Source organism: Canis aureus, chromosome 18, assembly GCF_053574225.1.
Source record: "Canis aureus isolate CA01 chromosome 18, VMU_Caureus_v.1.0, whole genome shotgun sequence".
NCBI classification, from domain to species: domain Eukaryota; kingdom Metazoa; phylum Chordata; class Mammalia; order Carnivora; family Canidae; genus Canis; species Canis aureus.
This window is the reverse complement of record NC_135628.1, coordinates 49,573,350-49,593,646: the sequence shown is the minus strand read 5'-3', so window position 1 is coordinate 49,593,646 and position 20,297 is coordinate 49,573,350. Positions and strand designations below refer to the sequence as shown.

Here is a 20,297-nt window from a genome sequence, read left to right as displayed (position 1 = left end):
CTCTCCCCACCAACATTTCTTATTTTCTGGGGTTTTTTTGATAATAGGCATCCTATTTGGTGAGTAATAAAACATTTTTATTTTTTACTTTTCTTAGAGATTTTATTTACTTATTTGACAGAGAGAGAGAGAGAGCACAAGTGAGGGAGAGGCAAGAGGGGGAGAAGCAGACTTCCCACTGAGCAGGAACCCCCAAATGGGGCCCGATCCCAGGACGCTGAGATCATGACCTGAGCTGAAGGCAGACACGTAACTGACTGAGCCACCCAGGTGCCCCAATAAAATATTTTTAACATAAACAGAGACACAGTGTGATTTTTATCTCAGACATGTAGATATACATGTCTACATATAGACATGTATATACTTGCATAAAAACACATAAACAAATTTAACAAAAATCAATAAATCTACTTGGTATTTTGTTTTCAATGAAAAGTCTGGAGTCAGTTTGTAGTTTTGGCATGAAATAGTCATAGTCCTTTTTTCATTTCATGGAATCCTAGAACAAGAAGGACCTTGAAGTTCACCTGTTGCTAATCCACCTTGCTCACCTTATGAAATACTTAGGACAAGGAAAGGGAGCAGCAAAGCCAGGAGGCTCCTTATTCTTAGTTTTCCCCTTGGGGGCTTTTTGCTCTTCCCTGTGACTGTCTCTAAACATCAATCATCATGCATAACTAAGTATAATGGTACACAGGCTCAGGAAGCAGAAGACAACAAATGTAATTTGGTTAACATGTTCTTTAGCAAATATCTCTATGACAGAAAGAAAGACTTAATGTATAATTATGTCTTCACCTTCATGGATTTGTAATGCCCGCAGATATGTTCTGTGTGGTTTACGATGATAACACACATTCAGCTGGCCTGAAATATCTCATTACAACCCTGTCTGAGCTTAGCTCATCCATAATGCTCTAACTGTGGCTGAAGTGAGACTGGGATTCCTGAAATCCACTCCATTATAATACATATTTCAGTTCATAAATCCCAGCTCTTTCTCCATACACCCCCCCTCCCCCAAGGCTGCCTTTCACTTCCTCACTAAATTCACTGGAGTGACAGTAAGCTACCCCATCCATCATTCACCTGCCTCACCGCTAAGGTGATAAATCTCCATTTCCCTCCTGAGAGTTTGACCCCCAGTGGCCCTCCCTCTTCTGCAATTACAATGCTCCCGCGGCCTCTTATGATTAGAATTTCTGATTATGTGCAAATCATATGTGCAGCAACACCCGCATAACAACTTGCTAACTTCCTTCATTTCATTGTAACTGGGCCATGCTTTTTAAAAAATGACTTTAATGGGTTTCATCTTGGAAGGACAAATGCCATGTCCTTTTAGTGTTAACACATTGTTCATTTTGTCTCATCATGCCCATTGACATTGAAAGTTGTTTTAATCTCAGGAAGATAGCCTTGTCTTTGGAATGCTGTTTGCCTTAATATCTAAGAGGCTTTGTAAAGCTTGCCTAAGGATATTCTGCATTTATCTTGGTTCTAAATATGGTGAATATAGCAATCCAGACTTAAAACATATGGATGGAGTGGAAAAATGTTTTTCTATAGGAAAATAATGTCAACTTGAAATATAGATTACTTGTGTCTTATATTTTATGAGTAAAATAAAGCTTACTTAGGTCTTGAGGACCTAATCGTACATGCTGGTAACAGAGCTGATTAAAGGGTAAATGAGAACAGGATGTTTGCTCCCACAACTATAATAGTATCCCCTGAGGATTTTAAGTTTTATGATTAATTTTTCGTTGGTTTTCATATAACTTATTTATGTGATTTCTTGATGCGCTATTATACTTTAAAGAAATATTTTAGTGTGATTATCTGAGAGAAGAAAATGATAATCCTACTGTGTAAAAAGGCAGAAATCTAAAAACCACATGTTGACTCTATGTTTATACCAGTATTAAAACTTTAGGGGTACCTAGGTGGCTCAGTAGGTTAAGCGTCTGCTGTCAGCTTAGGTCATGATCCCAGAGTCCTGAGATCAAGCCCCATACCCCTCAGCAGGGAATCTGCTTCTCCCTCTCCTCTCTGCTCATGCTCTGTCTCTCTCTCTCTCCCTCTCTCCTTCTCTCAAATAAATAAATAAAATCTTTAAAAAAAAATAGGTACTCAAGTTGACTTGAGCATAATCTTTTTTTTTTCTTTGCATCCTGGTGATCACATTTATTGAAAGAGTTGGAAAAAAATTAAAATGCCCTTTAGCTTAAGAATTTTTGAGTTATCTGCAAATCAACTCAATTCAGGAGTGGAAGAATCCTTGGTCATTTCTTAATATCAAAATGAACGCAGGTTTCTCTTTTGGATGTCTTCTACATTTAAAGAGGCAATCATACAAAATCTCCTATATTCCATACACGATAAATTCTTTGTTTCAGCCAACTCTTAATGGAGGAGCAACTAGCACAACACCATCTCCCCGGACAAAAAGCATCGGAATATTCCGTTTTGTTGATTTATATATCTCTTCATATGTTTCTTCATCAATTTCTATAGTAGTCACAGTTTCTTCCACATCTCCCAATATCATATTTAAATACTGATCATATGCATGTAATCTGCCTCGAAGCTCTCGGTCATTTCTCATTTTCACATAAATTCGCTCATCCAGGCTGAGCCTGATGAGATCCAGGGGCTCTTCTACGGTGTTGGTAGTTTGTTGCTGGTCCACGTCGTCCGCCATCTTTCAAACCCTCTTGAGCATAATCTATATTTATATTGAGAAGTACTTTTCAACTATTATGTTGCTAAACCAAAGGTAATAAAAGGAAACATTTTTCAATTTCTTGAACAGATCACCTTGCTTTAATTAAACAAAGCAGTTTTTATTGTCACAGAAAAAAGCCTGTTACTTAAAATTTATTTAATTTTTAGAAAAGAGGATCTCCCTAGTTTTGAACTCTTCATACCAACCATCCAACTTCCTGGAAAATAAGAATTTTTAATATTTAGGAACAGACCCTTGACTTATTCAGAAAATCCGGAATAATCAATGCCAGGTGAAGGAAAAAGGCAAAACTCCCATCCTCCCTCCAAATCCCCAGATTGTCAGAAAGGGAGACAGAACATAAAGACTCCTAACTCTGGGAAATGAACTAGGTGTGGTGGAAGGGGAGGAGGGCGGAGGGAGGGGGTGAATGGGTGACGGGCACTGAGGGGGGCACTTGACGGGATGAGCACTGGGTGTTATTCTGTATGTTGGCAAATTGAACACCAATAAAAAATAATTTTATTATTAAAAAAAAATCCCCAGATTGTGAATACACATTAAGAATGTTCTCAGATATACAGGACACAGCTGATTACAAACAGTGGAGTGTCCTTGCTTATCACAGAAGGTAAGAGAACCAGAAATGAAACACTAGTACCAGACTACCAAAGTCAAGGACACAGTCTCTGTTCTTGTGGAGTTTACAGTCTTGCATTGCTTCACTAAGTTGCAGAGTCTACTGTATTTAAGGATATTTGTACCTAACACCATGATGCTTGATCAGAAACATCATTAAATAAATATTACGTCCTCTGTGCTTATCTCACTGTAGGCACAGTGAATTTGTATCATGGTCTGAAGACACACATACATTTACATCTCCATGACTTTATATGTGTTTTCCCATAGATTATATTGCCTTTATCTCTTTTATCCACCTACTTATTCCTTCAGGCACAGTTGGTTGTATACATAGTATGTGTATATTATTTGTAATCCTAGATGACAATTATTAATGACTACATATGGTAGAGGGATGATGATGACTTAAAGAGGTAGAAATATGTGTAAGATCTCAGCCAAAAGAGATGTGATCTGTCGAGCCTTTTGAGTGGATAGAGTTAATCAGTATTGGCAGTGCATTGGAAGCTTCTTTGAGGGCTTCTCCAATGTTCTGTCTGCTTCCTCAACTGAATCCTCTTCACAAAGACCTCCTTCTACATCGTTCTTCTTCTCATATCCATTGATCATCTCTTCTGACCCCATCGTCCTCACCAGAGTATCCATACATGATAAACAGTATTAGGAGAATGAACACAAACTGGGTTATTAAAACCAGGACACTACAGAACAGCTTATTGTTCTTAAAGGATGATACTTTCAGGAGAAATGAAAGTTAAGGCAACGGGAAGTGTCTTTAGTATATATTCCACTGCCTAGAGCAAAAGCAGAAAAAGGGAAGAAAGTGCACTCAATCAAGATCAAGGAAGTAGCACATGTGAAAGCATGGAAGGATAATTATGCCTAAATCTCTAGTCTTGCTGGAACAGAGCACAAAAGAGAGTATTAGGACACAAACCTAGAAATGCAAGCAGATAATAGAAAGAGCATTTGGGTTTCATTCAATTGCCAATGGGAGCTGTTAAAATGTTTCACTAGGGCAGTGATGCAATCTGACTTGTGTTTTGAAGGAATAATTCTGGCAGTTGGTTGTCAGGAGGTTGGACTAGAAGGAACATTTGCTGGAGGCAGGGAAAGTCCAGAAGGTATTTGTGGGAATTCACGTAAAAGATAATGAAATCCCTATCTATTTTGTATACTCTGTATCTGATAAGCACTCAATCAATATTCTCTAATGAAATAAATAAACTAGAACGTGAAGCTCCCTCACAACAAGGATCTGTGTGGTACATCTACATTATTTAACCAATTTAAAATCCTAAAAGTTGAGAAGGGTTATTCTTTGATAAAGAAGTCATTAAGGGCAGCCTGGGTGGCTCGGTGGTTGCCTTCAGCCCAGGGCATGATCCTGGAGATCCAGGATCGAGTCCTGCGTTGGGCTCTTTGCATGGAGCCTGCTTCTCCCTCTGCCTGTGTCTCTGCCTCTCTCTCTCTCTCTCTCTCTCTGTGTGTGTCTCTCATGAATAAATAAATAAAATCTTTTTTAAAAAGTCATTAAGTATTTTCTGTTTATTTTTTTTCCTTTTACACAACCCCTAAGCAGATGAATATTAAACTACTGACTATGACCCTCCTATTCACAAACTTGGGCTTCCCTGACCATAACATCTGATATTTAGAATTCTGTATCAATTCAGTGTGGTGCATGAATTCTCAATCTTGATACTTAAGGCTTCTACTTAGTTTCATGAGGTCTCAATAAAATTGCATCTGAATATACCATTCATAGGGATAGAAAGTCAGGAGCAAGTGGGCATAAAGGGAAACTCCATGTCTCAGAAGACAGGACAGGAGAGCCCATGAAACTCATTCTTCCCACGACTGAACTGAGAAGCACTTGAAGTGGGAAACAGCGAAAGTCTTCAGGCTGCCTCGCTCGCTTGCATGTTCCTGGCACTAAGTCTGAACCGCTATTTCTTGCAAGTCTGCAGTCAAGTGTTCTGCCTCTTTCTGATGCTAGACTCAGGCGGAATTGCAAAAGCAGCAGTCTCTTGGGACAATGAACCCCAAGCTCCTCGGAAGAACAGCAAAGCAGAACTCCTGAATTTGTGCTTGCATTCTTTATATCAGTGAACAAACTTTTAGTCAGAATCTATATTATCTCAATTCTAAAACGTGCTTGGTTTGCAGTTTCTGAGGCCTTAGAGAACCATTGTGTTTTTCTGCCTAGATGGTTTCACATTTTACACTAATCAGCCTCTTTGGGCCAATATAATTATGCAAAGTTAGTTGGTACCTTTATTTCTTGGCCTCCTCCCCTGGAGTCATTTTACTTTGAAGTTTATTGTCTTGCTCCAGTGTTTGGTAATTAAGTAATAACTACAAAAGTCATAGGAGAATTCATTAAGAAATATCTACAAGGTACTTCTAAAAACCTATGATAAATGCACTCTACAGCCCTGAGTGAGAAGGGCAGTGTCTGGAGTCATCAAGAACCAGGCCTGATATAGTGACAGACAAACACACAAAAATAAAAAAATTTAAAAAATTTAAAAAATTTAAAAAAAAACAAGCCAGGAGAACTTTTTAAATGCATCCAATAATGATCTTGCCAAATGTCTGCTTAAAATCCCAGCAACTGCTTCCCATGAGCCCTCAATATGGCTTGTAAGACCCTCCAATCCCCTCCGGCCTCTCCTGCGTTATGGCTCGCCATTCCCTGGCCATGGTGTTGCCGTCGAATTAGCTTTGCCATCTAATGTACCTTGCTCTCGCTGCTGGCCCCAGTTCAAGAAATGCTTTACTCAATTTCCTCACTGCACTCCTCAAGCCTATTTAAGATCTGTCATGTGACACTCATCCCTTAGGTCTCAGGTTATAGGTCTTTTCTCCATGAAACTTCTCCTTGAATCCCTTTATACTAGATTAGCCATTGTTTCTGCTTTTCTAATATAATACTAATAGCTGTGCACTGCCATTCCTGTTTGAATTGTCTCCCTCCCACCTAACCTAGACTGGAAGCTAAGAATGTCCCGTTTCATCCTTATACGGCAAGATCTTAGCCCAGTGCGTGGCAAAAAGTAGGGTTCCAATAAATATGTGTTCCATGAATGAATGAATGGGTTACTAAAAGAATGGCACTAAAAAAAAAAAAAATCAATCTGTGCCTTAGAACATACACACTCACTCACTCACTCACTCACTCACTCACTCAATGTTTTCTTAAGTTTTAGGATATCTCCCTGCCATTAGAAATGTAGTTATCTTCCTTAGGTAGCAATTCATTTATGCAGTACTCTATTCTGACATTTATTATTGAAATAGCAGAATCCTAAAAAAAAAAAAAAAATGAGCCAACTAATCAACATTTATGGAGAATCTATTAAATCTTTAACTGTGAATTAGAAAACTTCTTTGGCTGTAAGCCAGTGAGGATGCAGAATAGAAGTTGATTACTTCCAGCGATGTCTTAAGGTTTATGAAACACCATAACAAGTTTAGTAGTAAAATGTTAACTGCTTATCACAAAATCATTTCCCCCCCAATTCTAGCATTGTATGTGTCACCTGTTATAATCTGCTCACCTTTTAAGACCCCCTTCCCTTCTATACTACCTTTGGCTCAGTCAGTGCTTCAATAGGCAAAAGTCTAATGTTTGCATGATTTGCTTGCAAAAAGTTGGTTGCTTTGTGGCTCATATAGAATATGCAAAATAATTTTCCAAAATTTTAAAATATGAGTAAGGTTCTTGTGATCTTATAGGCTCTCTAATACCATTATAATTCAGAGATATTGTAGTATAAGCGCTGGCAGTTGTTTTTTTCCCCCCTTTTTTGTAATATGAGGGCTCAGTTTACATTTTGATTGGTGAGGTATCTACTCTAAAGACAGTTATCTTCTACAAACACATTGTCAGTCCCATGACCAGCTACAGAGCCAGCACACCTCCCCACACTGAAGCTCCTTTGTTTGATATCTATTTCAATAATTGGCCATTTGGGCCACTAGTTTGTTTTGTTGTTGTTGTTTCTTTAATCTTTATTCTCATGCTTCAAATTCCCACTCATGTTTTAAATTCACCAGTAAAGAGTGAGCCCTTGAAACCCTAGGCCTGCGTCCTCAACTCCAATGAAAGCAGAACTTCCTGGACCTCTGCACAACCCCTACTCTCCACCTCACCACGTGGCCCCAGGTCTACTGTGTAATTTCTGGGTGGTGTAAGTAATAAACTTCTATTTTTTCAAAGTTTTCTCATAGTTGTTGCTGAAGGTCATCTTGCAATCATATTTAAGAACTGCAGAGTCGGTTCAGTTGTAAAACAGGTTTGGAAAGAGAGCTGTCTGTGAGAAGCTTACCACTCCCCACCCTACAACACTGGGAGTGCCCAAAGGCATTTCTAGCTGATAGTATTACAATCAAGAGGCTGAGACTGGCACAAAATAGATATGAACTAAACCCTCAACTCTGTCAGTTGTCAGAATTGCAAAAAAGGACTGCATGAGAGATGTCTACTGAAAGATCTAAGGGATAATGCAGGAAAGGATGTTTTATAAGTCATAAATCATTATGTAAATATAAATATATGTATTTATTAATTCTTAGAATATTCTGAAAAAGAATTGTCTGTCAGTGGAGATCTTCCCAACATGGAAGGATCTGAGTTGGAAATGATTGAATTTGACTATTAAGATAAGGAATAAATAGCGGTTTTAGAATGAAGGATCACTGGGAAAAGTAGGTAAAGCAGCCAAGAAATCAGGATATTAGAAAGATTCTCTATATCAACACTGAACTTCATTAAGGATAATGGCAGATAAGATTGTAAAGCATGCCAATAATCCTAGAACTAAGTACAAGAGAGAAGTGGCTGAGGGATCAGTGACATAATTCAGACAAATAGATAGTATAGCTACCAAGGAAAAGTAATGCTTTTAAAAGTACTTGTATTTTATTAAGCATAGCACCCATCTAAATACATGTGAAAAATAATTCAGAGACACATCTATGAAGATGGTATGTGGTACATGCTTTGGGCTCATGGCATCTATACAATAACTTACTCCATAAGCATCTATTTCCAACAGGTAGGGAATGACTATATCAAGCTCAACTTGATATCCCAATTGAATTATTTAAGGAGATCAGAGAAGGTCCCCCAAACTGTGACATATTTGAATGGTCCTTGAATAAAACATTTTTTATTCTATGTTCCTTCTTTCATAATTTTTAGGTATTCTTTTATAATCTGAGTATGAAAAAACTTCCTGTTCTTTGATTTCTTTAACAAATCTTTTCTGTTGTTCCCTTTTTCCCCCTTACCTAGAATTATTTCAAGACTATGTTCAGAATTCCACTTTTTAATGATGCTTTGATATCTGTCCCCATCCAAAAATCATACTTGCAAGTACTTTCCTACAGTAAGTTCTTTGCCTATTATGCCCTTCCAGATCATTTGCTTAATTCCTTCCTATCTTTCAAATCCCAGCTAAGATATGCCTCCCCTGACCTCCTAGTTCCCAGCAAGGTCACACATTCCATTAAGTGTGCTCGCAGCATATACCTCTCCCCTATCATTTATTAGTACTATAACTAAATGTTTAATGGAGTAATTTTTGGTTATTTTCTCTCTTGACCACCACTGTCTTCCCAGTAACAAATGTGATACTTTACATAGAGTAGGGGCTCGATAGATAATTACTGGATCAGTGAAGACATGCAAGAATGAATGAATAGTTCTAGCATGAAGTAAAAAGATTACAAAGCAGTTTTAGAAAATTACACCATTTTCATTAATAAAAACAAAAATTAAGTGTCAAGATATCTATAAAATTTTAAAAAGTATTATTTCCAAGGGAAAATTGAGGGAAATTTTATTTTTTTTTTAGATCTTAACTGTATACATTTTCTATAATTAACATTTATTTTATCAGAGCTAAAATAAAGTGCCTTGACCTACTTCACTTATATTTTTGGAAGTCCTTTACCTTATTTGGCTTATATCTGTTATTTACCTAAATAACAGATATAATTTATGTATTATATAAAAATTATATCTTTTGAGAAATAGATCTAATTTATTTATTTAAGTTTAAATATCACCTCCTCAAACTACCATCTTATAGTTGTATACAGCTTTACAAGCTTTCTGATATACCTTTGCTTATTTGGCCTTCACAGAGACTCTAGAATATTAGCAGAACAGATCTTGCTCCCATTCTACAGATGAGTGTATAAATATAATGTTATAACAATGTTTAGTAATCACTTCCTTTCCCAATGCTATAGCCTCCAAGGTTCTTATCACTAAGAAGTATTTACTCATGTCTAAATCAAGAAAAGTGGATATTTATATGGTTTCACTTACTCTTTGTGATATGAATTTGTCAGAAAAATGTGTCAAGATTTTATCCTATGCTCCACTTTAACCATTTTGCAAGAATTATTTAGAGAGTTGAAATTCCTGTAATTAAGAACTATTTCATTCATTCAATAAATACTGAGCAATTTACAATGTGCTAGACACTACAGTTACAACAATAAAATATTTTCCCTGGCTTCATGAAACTTGCAGTTTATAGGAAGATAAACACACAAGGAAACACATGATTAATTTTGAAAAAAAGCTGAAGTGGAATAAAAAACAATGAGGAATGAAAAAGAATAATGAGGAGGACTTCGCTTAGATTGGAAGGGCAAATAAGGGAGTTTCCAAAATATGAGTGAGCATTATCCAAGTGAAGAGAGGGAGGAAGGGTGTTTCAATCAGAGGGATACAGTGAGCAAACACCCTGGGCAAAAAAGAATTTGGACCATTTTGAGAAACCGTTAGAAGGGATTGCAAGAGCAAAGGAAATAAGCACAAGAGTGGCATGAGATGAAACCAGGGAGATAAAACCCAGCTCTTCTCTTTCCATTAAATGAGCTTTTTAACTACATTCACATTCAGAATCAGCCCATGATTTGTTGCCTTTTTTAAGATGAAACAGCCTTTATCATAAATCCTTTCTGTCAATTACCTGTTATAACTGTAAGAGGAGGGATGCCTGGGTGGCTCAGTGGTTGAGCGGTTATCTTTGCTCAGGTTATGATCCCAGCATACTGGGATCGAGTCCCACATCAGGCTCCCAGCGAGGAGCCTGCTTCTCCCTCTGCCTGTGTCTCTGCCTCTCTCTGTGTGTCTCTCATGAATAAGTGAATAAAAAATCTTTAAAAAAAAATAACTGTAAAGGGAGTTGCCTTCTTATACATAAAAAAGCCAACTTCACCTTATTTATTATCCTCACTTTGTGCACTACACAGAGAAAATTGAAATTGTTATTGTGATATAGAAGAGTATCTCTTAATTAGCAAATTACTAAATTATTATCTTTCTTACTTATCTTTAATTTTTATAAGTTCCTAGAACCTTATATCTACAATTCTGTATAGAGAGTTGGTTGGTGATAAATAAGTTACTAATTAAGGTGAGAGGCAATTTATTTATGAAGAAATGAAATGATACTAATAAAACCTTAAAGCTATTGAAATTCTGTAGTTAAAGGATACTGTAGCAAATTTTTGAAATATAAGAAATACTAATCAATTTTATGTTTGGATTTTCATTTACTGGAATCTTATCACATATTGTCAATGTGCCTTTCTCAGTTATAGCAGAGTATATAAGCACAAAGTCATAGAGCAAGAAAAATAGATGGCACTTAGGAGTATAACTCATCCAGGTGACAGAGCTAGATAAAGGAGTCATTTCAGTATATCTCCATATATATTCTAAATCCATGTAAGAGTTGAGATTCCCAAAGGAGGGCGTGTAGCAGCCATCCAAGCTTGGGGAAAGGAAATCCCTTGCTATTTATTACAGAAAGAAGAAACCAGCAAGGAGAGAAATACAATCACAGAAATGAGAAGTTCTATGGAAATTGAACCTCCAGACAACAGCAATTAATAGTGCTGAGTCAATATATGCACCCGTGTCCATCTGTTATTGGAAGGGAGAAAAAACTGAAAAATGCTCATTGGATTGGATTTTAAAGACAATTTTGGTGATCTTATAACTTTCTTTTTTTTTTTTTTTTTTTGATCTTATAACTTTCTAAGAAAACAAACAAAAATTTAGACACACATATATTTGACTATTTATTTAGCTAGATGAGTCGTGTCATCAATAAGACACATATTACATACCAGCCAATGGAATATTCACTTTGCCTATAGACTATAAAATGCCTATTATCAGTATGACATTTAAAAAAATTTCAGACTCAAAAGTAACAATGTTAGGCTAAACACAAGGGAATTTTTATAGCTCAAACATAGCTCTTGCTTTGAGTATTTTTGATATTGCTGCTCTTATTAAAGCATGTGTTTGCAGCATTATTTATATATATATATAAATACATTTAAAAGAAAACAGAAATGAGTATATCTCCAAGACCACAGTTGAATTGTGAAGATTGATCCTCTAAGGGCATAAAACACATGTGAAGTTCTTAACACATTTATTTGTTCTTTAGTAATCAATTCCAGTTAAGCCTCCTGAATCTTGAAAAGTCCATTTTAGGTGTATTTTTGGAATGTTCTAATGTTCTGTGATAAATGGCCTCAAGGTAAGAATCTTTCCCAAATTTTTCAAAAAATATCATACATTTGTGGGAATTAGCTAAATTAATTCTGCCATAACTAAATCCTGGATTTCCTTATTTATGAAATTAAAACATATTTATTTTCTCCTGGATACTGCCAATGTCATAATTTTCTTAAGGAAATACTATGGATGTGGCCACATCAGTCTTCTCTATAATATCTGGGATTTTTGACAATTGAAATTGTTTTTATTTTTATTTTTTTAAAGACTTTATTTATTCATTAGAGACAGAGACAGAGAGAGAGAGAGAGAGAGAAAGCAGAGACACAGGCAGAGGGAGAAGCAGGCTCCACACAGAGAGCCGACGTGGAACTTGATCCAGGATCTCCAGGATCACACCCTGGGCTGAAGGAGGCGCTAAACCGCTGAGCCACCCCGGCTGCCCTGAAATTCTGTTTTTTAAAAATAGTCTCATTACAGTTACTTCACATGCATTCCCTCTAGAGCACGGAAGCTATTTTTGAAGAGTGAATCCAAGTATCTTCACACAGAGCTGAGTCTTAGGGAAATCTACAGAGCCAAGTATTTGTGCAGCACCAGCTAAGCATTCTGGAGTGCCACTGTACTTTGGCGAGAAGGCTTTATTTTTTTAAAAGTCTGATTCTGACCATTTCTGATTAATGACAGTAGAAACTTACTTGCACACACTAGAAAGGTAGAACTATGTATCAGAAATAATGAACTTAAAAAAAAAAGAAGAAAAAATAAATGATGAACTTTTTATAAGCCTATACTTTTTGACACTCTATTTTTCAATCTTTAATGCAGGAAAGCCAAGAACTGCCAGCATCTTTTCATGTAGTAATCATGCCTTAAATTAGAAATCTTGGTAGTGTCTGTTTGACATTGTTTTGCTGTTCAAGTTTGGCATTTTAAATAGCATTTTCTCACGAATCTTAGTGTGCTACATTAGAGCATTAGTCTAGTCAGTTCAGTTAATTGGAGAATACATTTCTAAGGTGAATAAAGTCATTAAATCCCCTAGAAGCCAGTTGCCTTTGTTCTATGGGCACAGTCTACACTGAAATAATAGCAAGTTTTGTTGTTGTTGTTGCTGTGTGTACCTTTAGCCTCAAGGTCAATTTAGTTTAAAAAATGATGATAGAGCTCAAACCTATCAGCATTAGTGAAAAAGCAACTCAATATATTCTTCTAACAATGCATGGGAATACTATTCACATAGGAAAAAAATAGGCAATTACTGATATCATAGCCATGTATTTAGATCAGTTAATCATCAATTGCTTCTGCTTGTAGAGTTATCTATTTATAAAAGTGTATTTGTGGGGAAGAAAGAGAAAAATGAAAAAAGATATTACATCAAGGAAGGCAATATTGTAAGATTGGAATAGAAGGGAACTTAAAAATCACCTTTCCTCCTTTTACAAAAGGGAAGACTGAGGGCTGGAAAGAACGAGTGAGTGATGTATCCACTGCCACTAGGATTATAGGGAAAAAAATAAGAATCAGTAATGACTCAATTCTAGATGTCAATTTGACTGAGCCACCACACCCAGATATGTGGTCAAACATTCTTCTGAATGTTTCTGTGATGGTGTTTTCAGATGAAGTGAACATTTAAATCAGTGGACTTGGGATCCCTGGGTGGTGCAGCGGTTTGGCGCCTGCCTTTGGCCCAGGGCACGATCCTGGAGACCCGGCATCGAATCCCACGTCAGGCTCCCGGTGCATGGAGCCTGCTTCTCCCTCTGCCTGTGTCTCTCTCTCTCTCTGTGACTATCATAAATAATAAATTTAAAAAAATAAAATAAAATAAATCAGTGGACTTTGAGTAATGCCGGTTGTCTTCCATAATGAGTGGGCCTTGTTCAATTAATTGAAGGCTTGAATAGAACAAAAGGACTGACCTCCCCAAAGGAGGAATGAATTCTGCAGGAGATAGCCTTTGGTCTTGAACCACAACATTGGCTCATCCCTGAGTCTACAGACTGCCAGCCTACCCTGCATATTTGGGAATTGGCAGCCTCCATAATCCCATGAATCAATTCCTGGAGATAAATCTCTCTCACACACACATCTTATTGGTTCTGCTTCTCTGGACTAATAGAGCGTTGTAGATTACATGTGCCTACAAGTGAAAAGATTGGGTAAAAACATCAAGGATCTTCCCGTCTAAACTTTTTGTTTCTTTTTAACCCTTTGATGGCACTTGCAAAAATCACAGCAACATTAACAATCAACAATAATAAACATGATACAAAGAGATATTTCCCTTTAAGTTAGTATTTTGAGTCATGAACTAACTTTCTTATCTTCTCTTACTATGCAGAGTTCAACTTAGTAGTCTAAAACTGCATAATTGTAAAGTTGTTGATTTTCTAAGAACATAAGAAAAAATATCTTTTTATTACAGAGAGGAAGGATCAGTGTTTTTAGCCTATAGTTGAATACTCAAATCCACATAGATTAATATGGTTATTCAGCCCTCTTACTTGTCCTTCTGTTGGTCTCACTCGACTTCTCTTCTTTTGAATCATATCTCTAGCCTCACCTTGACCACAACACTTTTCTTTTGGCTACAGCTGAGGTGGGACTCTCCCTTCTCAAACCCCATTTTCGCTTTTAGCTCTTAACTCTTATCATTTTCTGTCTGAGTTATTCAATATAGTGTTCAGTCCTGTAGTGTTATTCTTTAAGATGAAAGAGAAGTGTTAATGCTTAGAGAGTGCCTGAGCGACTTCATCCTGTAGGAATTAAAATATGAGGAACCCAGAGCTTGCTGGTGGTACTGACATGTCTCCTATCCTAACAAGTAGAGCACTATGTCTTAAAATGTGATGGTACACAAAGTTAAAATAATTCCCCAGGCCTATCCCTAAACAGGGTCTTGAACCTCATTTACAGGAGGAGGGACAAGAAAGAGTTGGAACATCAAAGAGCCTTGCTTTCTGATGCAAGAAGATTTTAGAAAGGTGGGAGCATACATACATCCATGTCAAAATTAGAGGGTGGTATGACAGTTTGGTTTCCCAAAGGGAGTTAAAAATGAAGAACACTTTTAAGGGGCTTTATTAAGTGTTTGGTAGAACAGACTGACAGAGCAATACTTTTCATAGCCGGGCAGACAACTTTCAATATGGTGCAGATGTAGGGAGTTGCAATGGTCTCTTGAGAGTCCAGCTGAAAGCCAGTGGAGAGCTTTGACAGGATGTGGATGGTGATGGAGTGGGAGGTCATAGTGTGGGCACTTGGAAAGGGAAAGCAGTGGTGTGGTCTAGCTGGAAGCATCAGGGAGCAGCAGCATAAATTACTGTAGAATCAGTAGTAGCCAATAGGGACTTGGGGGTGAATGATGGAATTTAAGGACTTTAACTGGGGAAAATATGATATCAATTCAAACAAAAGTGAGAGTGGAGAGTGTTGGTAAAATTAACCAGCTGGCCCCATGCAACATGCATAAGAGTTCTTGGGATCCCAAGGAGTCCTGTGCTATAGATTTTACCCAGTCCCTAGTCTGTCCTGTTCCTAAAAACACTCCTTCTCTAAAGGCAAAAGTCTTTTAAAGCCCAGAACTACCTTCCAGCTCTGTGATTCCAGATGTTTCGAGGGTAGTATTAGATAAAAGGCAGCATAACTTTAATTTGCCTGGGGCTTCATTTTAGAAAAAGACAGCTTTCTATCTTTGCTTCTTTCTCTCTCTGCTTGAGAAAATGAGGCATGATTACTGAAGTGCTTCTGAAAGAACTCCACTGTCTTGCATTTGTAATTCCTCTGGGTGGAATTCAGTAAGAAATATGCAGAAGAAACCTCACTTTTTAAATGTGCCTTGTTTGCATAATGCTCATGTAGATCATTTGGTATCAGTTATCCTATTAACCACAGCTGCTTGTTGCACACTAAATGCCATCCCAACATGCAATTCATAGTATTTGCTTCCTAGTTTTGCTGCTTTTCAGTTCTGAAGTGACATGTGTCTCTGACCTCTGTCAGAGAATAAAGAGCTTTGGCTCATATTCATCAATAACTGTGGGGCTCAATGTTGTGACATGAAGAAAGGCACAAATTATACCTCAAATAGAAATGTGGTTCATCTTAAACACATCAAGATGTTAAGTTTTGTCTGGAGACATTACCACATCTCCCATTAATATCCTGTTTCCGGGATCCCTGGGTGGCGCAGCGGTTTGGCGCCTGCCTTTGGCCCAGGGAGCGATCCTGGAGACCCGGGATCGAATCCACCTCGGGCTCCTGGTGCATGGAGCCTGCTTCTCCCTCTGCCTGTATCTCTGCCTCTCTCTCTCTCTCTCTCTCTCTGTGACTATCATAAAAAATTAAAAAAAAAATATCCTGTTTCCCTCTTCAAAACATACACTTGAGGTTATGAGCAATTCTATAAAACTTAGATATGTAAAATTCAGCATTAAAAAATGCCAATATTCAAAGATTCTAGAGGAAAAAAATTCTAAAAAAATTTTAAAGAACATAAAACATCTGATTCATTATCATTAGCAAAACATTTCTCAGGTTGAAGAGCATAAATAATACTGATTATAAAAATATAGATCTTTTTATGTTCCTTGAGACTGTGACTTTTGTTTTGTTCATACTCCTTTTGTCCCCTCATTCACAAAAATGCGGTTGCCACGTTCTGAGCTGCCAAATGAGCCCATGTGGCAAAAACCCAAGAGTAGTCTCTAGCCCACAGCCAGAACAGAGTGGAAGTCTTCAGTTCCAGAGCCTGTAATGAACTGAATTCTATCAAAACCAACAGAGAGAATTTGCAGGCAGATCCTGAAGCAGCAGAACCTTGAGATGACCATGGTCCTAGCCTATACCTTAGAGCCTTTTAAGAGACCTTGACTTTGAGCTAGAGGACCCGACTGACTTTTGCTCATCCATGACCCCAGAAACTACAATAAATGTTGTTTTAAGCCCCTAAATTTGGGGATTAATTGGATACACAGCAAGAGATAATTTATACATATTTGATAAAATGCTCCTAGTAGATATTAATCTCCCCTATCCCTAAACAATACTACTCATTTGGGGAGTTAATCACAAATTACCATGCATTGTTTTCTTAGTGTTAATTGATCATTTTCAAATGGAGTTCTGCAGAATCCTAAGGGAGTTGTGTATATGTGTATGAGCAAGAGTGTGTTTTATGTAAGTGGGTTGTGTCTATTTAGCAGAAAAGTTTAAAAGATGAAGGTAAGTGCCTTGCCCTGCCTTAGCTTGAACAGTTCTTCCTTTACCTTCTAAGTGTATTAGGATATGATATAATGTTTATTGGGAAAGAAGGGTGCTATTTTTTAAAAAAAAATTTAAATCATGGACTTAAATATCTCATGCACTATGTCTTGCCCATCATTGAATTTAATTCAATTTAAGCTTTTATAAGACCAGGAACTATTATATACTTTAGACAGTCTAGAATTTTCCATCCAGTATCCAACTCTAAAGTTTCTAACCTAGAGCTTTTAAATTCTGCTTTATAAAATATACTCAAGTAAAATAAAACTAGAGAGTCTATAAATCAGGCAACAGTATTACCACTTTACAACTTGAAATTGTGATTAGAATGACAATAAATTTAGAGAATAAAATTGATTCTATGCTTGAATGACCATTTAAACTATAAAATAATAGAATCTTAGAATTGAAAGAGATCATATAGGTTGTGATTATTGAAACTATTACCTGATATGTTCACCTCCCCATGAGCCTTTTGTGAAATTGCTAGTCTATTCTTGAAAAACTTGGGGCTGGGGCAGCCCCGGTGACGCAGCGGTTTAGCACCGCCTACAGCCCAGGGTGTCATCCTGGAGACCTGAGATTGAGTCCCACAGCGGGCTCCCTGCATGGAGCCTGCTTCTCCCTCTGCCTGTGTCTCTGCCTCTCTCTCTCTCTCTCTGTATCTCTCATGAATAAATAAATAAATAAAAATCTTAAAAAAGAAAAGAAAAGAAAAAAGAAAAACTTGGGGCTTAAAAAACAAGTTTACATCTTGGACTGAGGATACTACCCCTGGAAATCCAGAATTTTGGCTCATACATCCTCAAAAAGAATTCAGTAAGCTTAATATAACAGGTAAAGCCACTACCTCTGAATAGTTACAACATCCTGTAACTATAATAGGGTACAACATAGTTAGTATATTAATCCATTTACTTGTACTTTTATTTATTCTTCTCCACTGCTCATACAACTTTTCAAAAATGTTGTTTACAGGGGTGCCTGGGTGGCTCAGTCCTTTAAGCATCTACTTTCAGCTTAGGTCATGATCCTGGGAGTCCTGGGTTTGAGCCTAGTGTCAGGCTTCCTGCTCAGCAGGGTGCTTGTTTCTCCCTCTCCCTCTGCCAGTCCTCTCGTTCTGTTCTCTCTTTCTCTCAAATAAATAAATAAAATCTTTTTAAAAATATTATCTACATTCCCCTACTCTTCTTCCCTTTCTCACCATTCCATGTATTACTCAACACTCTGCACTCTCTCTCTCTTATACCACTCCACTGAAACTCTTCTTGCCAAGGTTAACTATTTTATATTGACAGTATTTCTTCCTGAAACTCTCTTATACAGAATGCTTGCTTAGTTTTTCCCCTGTCCTTAATCTCTCTTAGACCTCACTGTGATAATTTCAGGACATGGTAGAGAGAGAACAAAAAAAAAAAAGAGAGAGAGAGAGAGAGAGAGGGAGAGAGAGAGAATTTTGCTGAGAAGAGAGGAAAATTCATAGAAGCATAAGGAAAGAGAGAGCAGAGATAAAAGAAACAGTTTTGATTGGGGGTTGAACATGAAAAATGACAGAAGAAAGGTCTGAGTACAGCTATGATATGCAAGACATTTGATTAGCAGTTAGAATAATGAAAGGGATTTTAAAAAGTGTGTGTTATCAACTAGACCTTCTTTAATGTTCTTAAAGAAGCACCAAAAAAGATCAATAAATGAAAACTAAAAATTGTTTTCATCAGGAGTACATGTCACCTAGGGTGAAACTTGTAGGATCCCAAGACTGATTCAAGTAAACATATTATCTGTATCCTTATAGCAGCATAAGAGGAACCACTTTCCTTGGCCCTGTGATTTGAAACTTCCCTACTCTTGCCTCTTCTGTCCAGGCTTCTAAGGAAAAGAAAAAAAAAAAAAAAAAAAGGCGTATAGAGCTAAGATAATGGACCACACAGCCATAACTCCCAAGCTCTGAGTACACTGAACACTGTAACACTCTGTCCAGATGTCATCACATCTAGTTCCAGAGCCTGGGTGGTTATTTTTTGTGGTCCCTCCTTCCATAGAGTGGTCATAACAGTTTGGCCCAAGGAGTGGCAAGAGACAACTGTTCACAGGACAGAAAAAAATGGGGTTTGATTGTGGGGCTCTAGTTTTGTGCATTCATGCAAGGCCCTCTGTAATGTGGGATGGAGCCAACAATAAAAAGAGAAGGGAGGCTGGGCCATAGATTGAAAAGCCAGGAACTGGGGGGCAGAGAATGGATCACCTCATACCACCATTCTAGAATGGAACTCTAAGGAATCCAAGATTTAGAATTCAAACCTAGGTTGTTTGGTTTGGGGTTTTTTGTTTTTGTTTTTGTTTTTGTTTTTCTTAGTGGTAGCTCTAGAATTTACATACACATCTTAATTTATCAGAATGACTTTGAGATTCATACCAGCTTAATTATAATGACATATAGAAACAATTTCTCCTATATAGCTCTAGTCCTTTTTCCCTTTTTTTGTGGTATTATTTTTATCCATATTATATTGATGTTACTGACCAGGTAATACAGTATTCGAATTATTACCTTATCATCTGTAGTCATTTTCTTAGCCCATTACAGCTTTGCTCCTATCCACCTCCTTTGTGCTATTATTGGCAAATTTATTACACATTTCTATGTAAGTCCAACAATATAATATAGTATATATATTTTTTATATAATTGCTTTCTTAGGTCAGTTGAGAGAGGAAAGAGAAAATTATCTACTTATACTGTCTTTCATAATTATGGTTACCTTTACTGGTGTGCTTTGTTTTTCTATGTGTATGTGGATTCCAAATACCCTCTGGAGTCACTTGCATTTAGCCAAAAGAATTTCCTTTAATATTCCTAAAGAGGTGGGACTATCAGCAAGAAATTCTGTCTTGTTTATCTGGGAATGTCTGTGCTTAGCCTTCATTTTTAAAGGTAGCCCTGCTGGATATCAGTTAACAGTTTTGGTAGGATTTTTTTTTTTCTTGGGGGGTGAGGGGGAGGTGGACTTTGAATATGTTATTCTACTGCCTTCAGGCCTCCATTGTTTCTGCTAGGGAAATCAGCTGTTAATCTACTAGGTTCCCT

General features: G+C 37.2%; 2 pseudogenes across 1 annotated transcript in view; both read right to left on the bottom strand.

Moving 5' to 3' along the window:
• Positions 1–20,297, bottom strand: part of LOC144289009 (large ribosomal subunit protein eL31 pseudogene) — a 106,090-nt pseudogene that overhangs the window by 32,304 nt on the left and 53,489 nt on the right. The gene's annotated exons all lie outside the window — the stretch shown is intronic.
• On the bottom strand, positions 2,355–2,714 carry LOC144288362 (U6 snRNA-associated Sm-like protein LSm3 pseudogene; annotated as a pseudogene).